Consider the following 10,585-nt stretch of genomic DNA (forward strand, 5'->3'; position numbering starts at 1 on the left):
TTTCCTTTCAGCTGTTATGGGTGTAATGGTACATGTTAAATGCTGAAGCAGAAGAATTTCAGCAAAAAAGCTTCCTAGACGCTGCAGCTAATAAAGCCGAGGGACTTTTCTCTTTAAGGCTTCTTAAACTCATGTGATTATAACTGCCAAAATAAAGCTGAGCAGAATTACATGTTTTAATAGGGTGTTGTATGATGACAAAATGCCAGAACACTTTCAGTATGTCTGAAACTCAGTTGGAGAGAAGCGGCACCATCCCTCTGCAAGCCATGACATCATCTGATGTTATGTTGATGACGGTGGAAAATACCGTCTCTCACATGGCACAGCAGAGTTTCTCTGAAGTGTTTAGCTGGGTCGAGAGCTGAGGTGCCAGCCATATGTTTCTTCTGTTTTGTTTTCATGGTCATTAAACCATTTGGTGACCATTTGTGGCCCCTGCAGATTAGGGGCAAAAGCTGACTCCCGTTAAAACTCACATCGCCTCTGAAGGTGGTTAGTGAGAACACAGACTGGCACTGTGTTTCCTTGTCATTTGAAGAAGAATATATGCATGAATGGTTTGTTGGGGAAGGAGGTGTGCAGGTCAAACGTTGGTTAAGTGATGTATACCCCACAGACTGACTCCATATTTATTGTAAACGTGTGAGACTAGGTATAACAAAGGTGGCAGAGGCAGATATACCATATTAGATGAAAGAGTTGACTCTCAAGGAGGTTTATTGGAGGCCGCAAAGCAAAACATTTGCTATTTAAAATTTCCACATTTCTTTAAACTTTCCTGAGTTAAATATTAGCAAACAGCCTATTTACACATCATTAGCCTTAACAACATTAGCAGTCATTTGGAGTCATGTTTCTGTTCATGGCCAAATGGCGAATGCATGTGGCACTAAAATTAAATCTCACTCTGTTCACCAGACAAAGCCCATGTGGGCAGGTCGAATACTGAAAGCTTATTGGAACAAAGCTCCCTGCTGCCTCCTGCTGATGAGAGTGGTGAGACTCAAATGAAACAGTGATGTTGGTGTCTGTAAAACCAAAACAATTAGCTGAAAGAGGTTAAAATGCTCCACAGAGGAGGAGAGCTGCAGCGTCGAGTGATAATTCTGTTTACTGCACTATGAACGAAAACTTTCGCATAGCAATCATTTAATTCATTGTTAATATAAATTATAGATTAGAGCACCTTTAAATTGTAGTGTATAAACATACTTTATGGAATAATTCTTCTTGAAGGAGGGACAGAACTCCCATTTTTCATGAGTCTAAATAAAAGAAATAAGCCTTTTTTTATAAACACAAAAGACACACATACACACACAGATATACCGTGACAAGATCCTTAGGCCCTCATGCCATTCATTTAAAGTCATGTGAAATACATGGTTCAGTGCCGAATAAATGTCTTTTTTCAAAATAAAACGACACATTTTAAAGTGGTCTTCTATTGTGAGCAGCCCAGGACACACCTGTGCAGTAATCATGCTGTGTAATCAGCATCTTGATATGCCACACCTGTGGATGGTCTTGACAGAGGAGAGATGTTCACTAGATCAGATTTAAACACATTTGAGAGGAAGAAATCTCTTGTGTTGCTTAGAAAAATCAGAGAACTTTCATTTCAACTCATGAAAAATGGAAGCAAAAACAAAAGTGTTGCATTTATATTTTTGTGTGACAACTGTGGGGTCGCCTTATATTGTGCTTCAGGGATCTTGGAGGCAGAGTGAGCAGCAGGCTCGTCAGAGGAGATGAGGCACACCTGTGCAGCCTGGCTCACCTGTACTTAAGAGAGCAGCCGGGCTGTGCTCTGTTTCGCACTCCCCCCCATGCCACAGCCTGTGAAAACAGCTCCAGCTCACCGCATTGCCCTTATTTTTCAATTATATTACTTTTTCAATATATGCTTCTTTAAGATGCTGACACTACTGATATTACTGATTTTCTTGTTTTGTTGTGTTAACCTGCTGCTTGGCTAAATAAAACCCTTGAATGGTGACATTTGCATGAGCTTACGCTTTTGTAGCAAGAAGGAGCCAACTTGAAACAATATTTAAACTTAAATCAAAGACAATGTTTTGATGAAGTGTCAATGAATGTCCACATTTGTCTAAGACAGGTCATTCTTAACGGCTGCTGATCAGGGAGGACAGATTAATTGCCCTTGATGATTAGATCTAATCAAACACCCTCCTGCAAACTTTACCAACTCAAGTTGCTAAACTTATGTGAGGACACCAGCCCTCTGTTTGCTGTTGCTGTCACAGTAACCAGGGCATTGGGTGAATCATGTCCCCTCCCATCTCAGTCAGCAAGAGCGAGCCAGTGTAAAAAAAAAAAAAAAAAAGAGGGGATGTATTGTATGTAGAAGTAGCAGCATTTGCACTGTGCATTGTTAGGCCAGGGCAATACAACTGTTTCTTACATTAATATTTACAGTATTAGTCTCTAAACGTGCTTTTTATTTTGAGGAAAGGGGAGTAAGGAGTATTGAGGTTAAGAGTTCCACTTAGCTTTTCTACGAAAACAAACCCAAAACAGCTGAGTGGCGCTCAGCGTGCAGCAGAGGCAGGTACAATAAGCCAGTGTGTTTCACAGACAGTTTTTGATGTAAGGAAATGAGCTCAGTAGGTCCATCCTGTCTGAAACGAGCAACAGGCCAGTCCAGCTCTCCTGTACCTCATCATCCTCAAGACTTCAAGGATGAGTTAAAGAAAGTCAAAGTTTAATTTTGACAAACACTCAAGCTGGACACCATATAAAGAATGCAGCTTATTTGCTTGCATGATCCTTCGAGTGTCTCCAAAGCCACATATTCTGACACTAAATTAATGTTGTTTTTTTTTTTTTTTTTTTTTTTTTCTTCCACAAAACCCCAGATTGCATCCAGTGACAATGTGCCTTCATACAAGAACATTTTCAAATTCTTATCCTAAACCTCTTAATTTTTCTGTGAGATTTGTTCATGTGATTGCCCGACTCGGATTCAACAAACGCAAACGTGTTGCAAATTACTAGTTTTCTGCCTGACTGATGCCACCTGTTCATGAGGAGCTGTCTAGTCAAGACATTTGGTCATTAGCATAATTGAAGCCCCTGAAATTCCCATATAGGTCTACCTGATGTGCTGCATCTGTGGGTGAGTTTCATTGACATGATTCTCCAAAGAGTATTAAAAAGACATTCACACTGCAGATCTTCTAGTCCTGCTTTTTGAAATTGAGAGACAAACCCATAAGCGGTTTAGCTGGATATTGGCTGCCAGGATGTGATAGCTATTTATATGCATTGTTGTTCCCATCTACCCAAGCAGCTTCTGCTGAGATTATATGTACCATACCTTTTTTTTTTTTTTTTTTTTAATATGGTGGATGTTTGTATTAAATGTCCTGGGTTGGATTGTTCTGACTTGGCTAGATATGCAGTGAAGACCTTCAACATCAGGGCCTCTCAACCTTGTTGCCAGCTTGTGGCTTCCTGTGTTCTGGCCTAGAGAAAGGGTAACCTTAACCTTGCATTACAAATTCAGCTTTGGTGAAAGCTGAATACAGGTTCTTCTTTTTAAAAAAAAAAAAAAAAAAAAAAAACCAAATAAAGCACCAAGGCCAACACAAGTAAAAGTTAATCTTGAACTTGTCAGCTGTGGTCAGTGGACACAGTTCTTCCAACATCAACACCACATGTTGCATCAGTCCGTCCTGTGCCATCCTTCGTCGTCCTTGAAGCCTGGGAGTCGGTGTTGACCTCAGAAATATGGTATCTGAATTGGTGTTTCAATGCTCGGTTAATTTTGTTATCACAAAGTAAAGGGTGCAAAAGAAAAAAACTGCAATTCTTTGCCAAGAGTTGCATGATGAGATTTACAGCATCTAGCTGTAAAAAGAAAAGCTGGAGTGAGCAACTAGTTCGCTTAGCATAAAGACTAGAAGCAGAGGGAAACATCTAGCCTTTCAAAAGGTTAAGTCTATCCATACAAGCACTGAAAAGTTCAGCAATTAAGAAGTTATATCTTGTCTAAAAATTGACATTTAGGAAAATGTTTAGTTGTTACGCTAAGCTAACGCATGCAATGGACAGATATGAGAGTGGCATCAATCTTATCTAATTCTTGGCAAGAAAGCCGGACTGTTTAACTTTTCCTATGACAGCACTGAGCAGTGTCTTACTGGTAAGGCCATTTGATGTCAGTAGCCAGACCAGTCATGATTTCTTTGGATCGAGGTTCATTCTCTCATCGGGCCAACTGTTCTGCCAATGCTGGAGGTTTGGCATGAGCCACAGCAGGAGGAGATACTCTTGTTTGACATCTTTCCTATGTCCTCCAACTCATAGTAGTGGAAAGAAACCTCGCCAGCCTCTAAGGTCCCTTTTTTTTTTGTTTCTTGTTGGAAGTTTCAACGGCCTTTTCTGTTTGTAGCTTTACTGATACTAAATCTGACATAGGAAAAATTCAAAGCAAAGTACATTGGAACAAACCAGGTTCAACTTGCAGTTCGAGGCTTTGTGCACCACAGCCCTCTCAGTACAAGCTATCCTGATGATGTGTTCTAGGAAGGTGGAAAATTTTCCCCATCACAAATGTTGACGGCACCTAATAAAAGGAAAAAAATTACTTTCAATTTAAACAATTCTATTTTAGAAGCAATAAAATGCAGTTGCCTGTGAAATGTTTATTTCTGTTGAAGCACTGTGTAAAATGTTTTATACTGTATGTGCTACACTTAAGATAGGTTAAATATTGCAGTTGAGGATTTGTCAGTTAATTTACTGGCATTGAAAACACAAACTAATGCAGTCATGCAATTTATGTTTACTTTGAACAGTTTATGGGATTCAACAGACTGTTCTTCGGCCTTGCATCACTTCAACAAACATTACCAAAGAAAATAATACCAATAAATAATACCATAGCCAACCATTTGGCAAATAACCAGCATTCTTAAACCAGGTGCATTGCGTCTGCCAAACGTGACCTCAACATTTTACAGGCTAGTGATTCTGCAGCTGGAGCGCCATGATGCTAGATTAAACTATTAACACTTCTCCACCAAAGAAGTTGCTCACATCAGTGAAATGAATTCAGACACAGTGGGGACACTTATATGATGCAGAAAAACAGAAAAAGGTAAAACCCCTAAATCATCATGAACATATTACAAGTCATGGACAACCCGTTTCATTTTAAAATAGAAATGCGACATTTTTATTTTTGCTCCATTTTTCATCAGTTGAAAATAAGAGCTAAGACTTTTTCTTTCTAAACGCCAATCTGTTAGTGAGCACTCATCCTTTGTCAAGCACATCCATCCACCTGCCAGGTGTTGGCATATCAAGATCCTGATTGCACAGGTGGGCCCCAAGCTTGTCACAATAAAAGGCCATGCTTTGTTCAGTGTAAGTCAACAGTATATTTAATGCTAGTAGAATTAAAAAATGACCAATATTGCAGTGTTGCTATGATAATGCAAGAAAAGGAAAACACCAATCTTTTAAGACCAGCTACCTCAACTAAAAGAAATCCATGAAAAGACCATCACTCACTCACTCACTCATCACTCACTCACTCACTCACTCACTCACTCACTCACTCACACACACTTCACTTTTTATACATCTGTGCCAGCAACAGCCAGAGCCGGAGGCATATTGTTTTTGGGTTGTCCCTCCGTACGTCCCCTTATCCTGAATACAAACATTCAACAAAACTCATGGAGGAACTGATTAGATTTTGGTGGTCAAAAGTCAAGGTCACAGTGATCTTACATTCTTGTGAATGCAAAGTTATCAGGAACACCCAGATGGGATTTCATTACGTCTGGCACTGTGACTTCACAACACACGTTTTTGGCCATAACTCACAGATTCATTCACCAATTGTGACAAAATTTAACTCAAATGTCTATAAGGATAAAACTGAAGTGATGACATTTTATATCCAAAAATACTTCTGACGATTACTCAGTGCTATACCTCAGGAAGGGGGAGATCGTGACCGTATTTCCTGCAGCTTGGCTTGTTGGTGGAGGGATACAAATGCGAGGCGGTCATTCTAGTTTTTAAAAAGTGACAAAATTAAACAGCGGGGCACTGGACTTATCAACGAACATTACTCAAACAGGAGTAATTGCTCTATTTGTTGAGGTCAACTGTGAATTAATACACATGTGGTGCTCAAGTAACTATTCAAACCACAGTGACCATGTTTTTATAATGAAGGAACATGTCACACAACAGCAGTGTGGTTCAGTGCTGTGTCTTTTTAATGGTTTGAACAGCTCTGTGGCCCAGGGGAACACGTATTATTATCAGGCTTTACACACACAACACTTGTTAGCGGGATCAGTTCATTGTTAGATTTGTTGTCAGTAAGAAAAAAAAAAAACACTTATCCTTTAAAAGCCTTCCACTGATTGTCTTTAGGATCCCATGTTATCCTGTCTGTCTCATCTCTCCTCTGACATTATGAAACGAGGGATTTTCCTCCCAGACAATCGTGCGCTAAAGAGAACAGATGTCACAATGAATAAATCTGTGCTACCTCACATAGTTTGGAATATCTCTTGCAGTAATTGCTGTTCTCCAGCAATGGTTTAGGTGGTCTTCAGAGGAGAGTCTCCCTAACACAGCCTGAGTACTTCCACATGCTGAAATCTTAGCTAATGGTTTGGCACATGGCTTTTAATGAGAGCCCGAGACTTGGCAATCTCGTCGCGGGTTCTTTTCTACGAAGCCACATCAATAGCAGGACACGAGGCTTGTCATTAAATTGATCTGATTAAGTTTGGAGAAATTACAATATGCAGAGTAGGCCTGTGATTTCTCTGCACCATGGTCACCGAGTCCAGACAGTGGGAGCTGTGCAGCGAGGCATGCCTGCTGACTGGGCCTTTATCCACACTGACACTGCAAATTACTGTAGCGCTCGTACCTTTTCCAAATGTTTGGAGGAGCTCATGGCCAGTGGAATGCTTCTGCATTTCATCCCCATAAAGCTTCAGCTTCTCCTGCCTCGGTCCAGCTGGAAGGTAAAAGTGGACCGAATATACTGCAAATGGTTGTCTAACCGCAGTGAAACCACTTGAATAGTTCCCAAAGTATACAACTTCACTCATGTGGCGCTCAGGCCCAGGCGATCCCGACTCTGCTGAGGCTGAGTCATTTCAAACCCCAGGGTGGTGGCGTAAGTAGAACAGAAGAAATATTGATTTCTAATTATATTCATCAGGGAAGAAGAGACCACAAAGGACGGACTGATTACACACTAACATTATTCTGCTTGAGTGTTTTCCAAGCTCTCAGTGGATTGTTTTAAAAACTACTTTAGAGGAGTAAGATAAATGGAAGAGGTAGAAAACTTGAAATAGGATACAGGTACAGTCTTTTTTTTTTTTTTTTTTACAAATGAATAACTTTAGAGATTTAAACCACGCTCCAGATAAAGAGGTTTAGGGGTAACAAAAATGTGACACCAACATCTGGTTAGAGGCATTAAAGCCTGTATCCAAAGTAAAATAAGACTTTGGCATCTAAAGTTCACTCATTAACACGTGTCTCTTTGGATAGAGCCGGTGTGGCTGTTTCGTTCAATCTGTATGTGAAGCTAAGATAAATACCTGCTGGCTCTAGCTCCATATTTAGTGGACAGATGAGATGAGAGTGGCATCAATCAAAAAAGAAATTGTAAAATGTAAGGACACTTGTCACCGTTTAATGCACATTTAAATTTGCACTTTGGTGCCATTTCAGCTGCAGTTTCATGTCTGTAGCTGTGGCGTGTTTCCTGTCATCCTACTTCAGGCAGGAGTTCTAGTTGGTTTCCACAGTGAGACGCCAACAAATGGCAGAGAATGACTCAGTGAAATGTTTATTATTGTGTCGTGCGTCCAGCTATGTCAAACCTGCATGGGTTTACAAGAAATCATGAACTCTTTTAGGCCAGAACCAAAGTGCTGCATAAACATCTTCATATGATAAACCATAACAACTATCACGATCAAATTTTCTAAACCTAAACATTTACTGTACTGATGAAATGAAAGTATATACTTAGAAGCCTGTAAAAGATGGCAATAGTAATTTAGACTGACGCCAACTTTAACATCAAAATTTCAATCTGTTTTTTTATTTTTTAGAAGAAAAATGAAATTCCTCTTCATCTCCGCTCCTCTTCAGCCAGAATATGTATCATGATGTTACTAATTATCAGTTGAATTTGATGAGGCGTTTTGTTGATGAAGTGAATCCTTGAAGTCATATAAACATGAAATATTTCATGGAGTCATTTCATGGAAAATTAACTCTAAAGTCGTGACAATTTCTTCAGTACACAAGAAAATGGAACCGACTTTCCACAAATCTGCTTCCAGTCAGTTTTTCCATTTACAGAGTAGGAACACCTTCTTTCAACAAATTTTTTTTTTTTTTCCATCAAACTTGAATAAAAGCTTAATTCTAATAAGTTAATTGTGCAAGAAATGATTCCTGTAGATACACAGCATATCCACCTTCTCAAACACTGAGTTAATAAAACTCTTTGCCCATTGAGAACTGTGTGATTCACGTCACACAATCACTGACGTGAATGAGGGAAAAGAGAGGAATTATGAACAAAGCTTAGTCACAGTTTTCCCCAAAGTGAATCTGCAGACAGTTCTGTCCTATGTGCCATCTGGACTTTAAAGACACCAGCCCATTATGACGTGCCAGCTTAATATTTCCCTAGTCTACCTACTGTGTGAAACACACACACACACAATGATCCATCCAGCAAAATTAAATACTCATTGATAAAAATGTGTTGAGGCTTGGTTTTATAACACTGTAGGTGCGACTCCTTGTAACTTCTCTGATCAGCATCTGACATCATGTTACACACCAGATGTCTGCACTTAAGTTTTGTGGAGTTTACTCCAAAACAAAAGGCTGCTGTTAGTTTACGAAGAGGAGTAGCCAAAGTTACAGTTACATGGACTCCATGTGGTCTCAGGACCACCTGGTTGGGCCTTAGGGATCTGGCAGATCAGGGATTTATACGTAGGTAAATAAGTTACAAAACGCCAGGGCTTGTAGACTTGATGTGAGAGCTTGTAGAACAAAAGTCTGAACTCGTACGTTTTTTAAATTTTCACTTGTATAATATAGTGACACATGACACACGTGAGGAACTTTTACATAAACGCAACTTGATTGGCTGGCACCTGCACTGCCGGTTTTTGAAAAGTTAAACTTTTCTCAACTTATACTGCAAACAATGCCAGCAAAACAAAGCAGCGGAATCACCATGCAGTTTGATAACACTTGACACCCCCATTCAAAGTGAATGAGAAGCATCTTGATCTTTTCAGATGTGACATAATGTAATTTTATAATAGAGGCCTCATGTAGCCACTGTACCGTCCACTGACTGACTTGTATTTTATCAGGGTGATCCTGGAGTGGAGTATATTGATGTGACAGTGTTAAACTCCCTGTATTTGCATGTTTTCATGTACATATAATTAAGTTTGTGTGTGTGCATATATATTATTTTGTTTCCTTTTCTGTTTCTCCGTCAGTGATGCGCTCTTATCTACTGGTTTGAAAGGTGCTGTGTAAATAAAGATTTACTCACATTTGCTTGAAACAGAATCGAGCGATCATGGCTGTGAAGTGTTCACAACATCACAACAGGCACCAGCAGCTTCTGTGATGTCCTGCATCAGCTACAACAGACTTGGGAGAGCAGTGGTCTTGTACCCAGTGACCCTAACTCCAGTATCCAGATTCCTGAAATCAAATGCCCACTGAGCTCAGTGGAATTTGCTGGACTGAATGCCGCTGTGGACCAACAAGTCTTGTTGCTTATGTTTATTTAGCTGTAATCTAATACATGCAGAGTAAAAGAGTAGATTTTTTCAATCTGTACACTTGTGAATATATTTTCTGTAACTTCACTTCTTTTAGAAAGCTGCTGTGTGAATATTTTAAATTTCATCATACAAGTTTGAATTTTTTCTAAAGGTTTATAAAATGTTTGTTTTACACACACACACACACACACACACACACACAAACCTAGTGTTTGAGTTAAGTGGTGCATTTTACTTTCTGGGGTGGACTTGGGTAAACTGAGCAACAATGGCCATTATGGCTGAACAGGCAGTAGCGTCACTGGCCACATCTGTCCCATGTTAAACGGACTCCGCGGCCAGTATAGCTGTCAGTGGTCCATGACATCCACACCTCCTGCAGGACACCACACGCTTAAGCAGTCACACGTGTTTGTAGTTTTTGTTTGCACCACAGAGGCAACTTTTCCTTTCTTCTGACATTGTGCTCTCGCAAATAAGTGGGAAAAACAACCTGTTGGCAGCTTTTACGCAGTGTGCATCTTACAAATAATATATGGTTCAATTTTCTGGAGATGGAGATCGTCTCCCACGTGGAAAAATTACATAACAACCAGGGGCATCAACTCAAGATATGACGACGTCTCTTAATCTAATGCAATTTTCGAGCTGCGGTTTCAAATCCACTTATTTTATGGGACAAATGGAACAGAAACTGATAACTGATCCGATTTAACATCAAACATGTGTGGGTA

Source organism: Seriola aureovittata, chromosome 9, assembly GCF_021018895.1.
Source record: "Seriola aureovittata isolate HTS-2021-v1 ecotype China chromosome 9, ASM2101889v1, whole genome shotgun sequence".
Lineage (NCBI taxonomy): Eukaryota > Metazoa > Chordata > Actinopteri > Carangiformes > Carangidae > Seriola > Seriola aureovittata.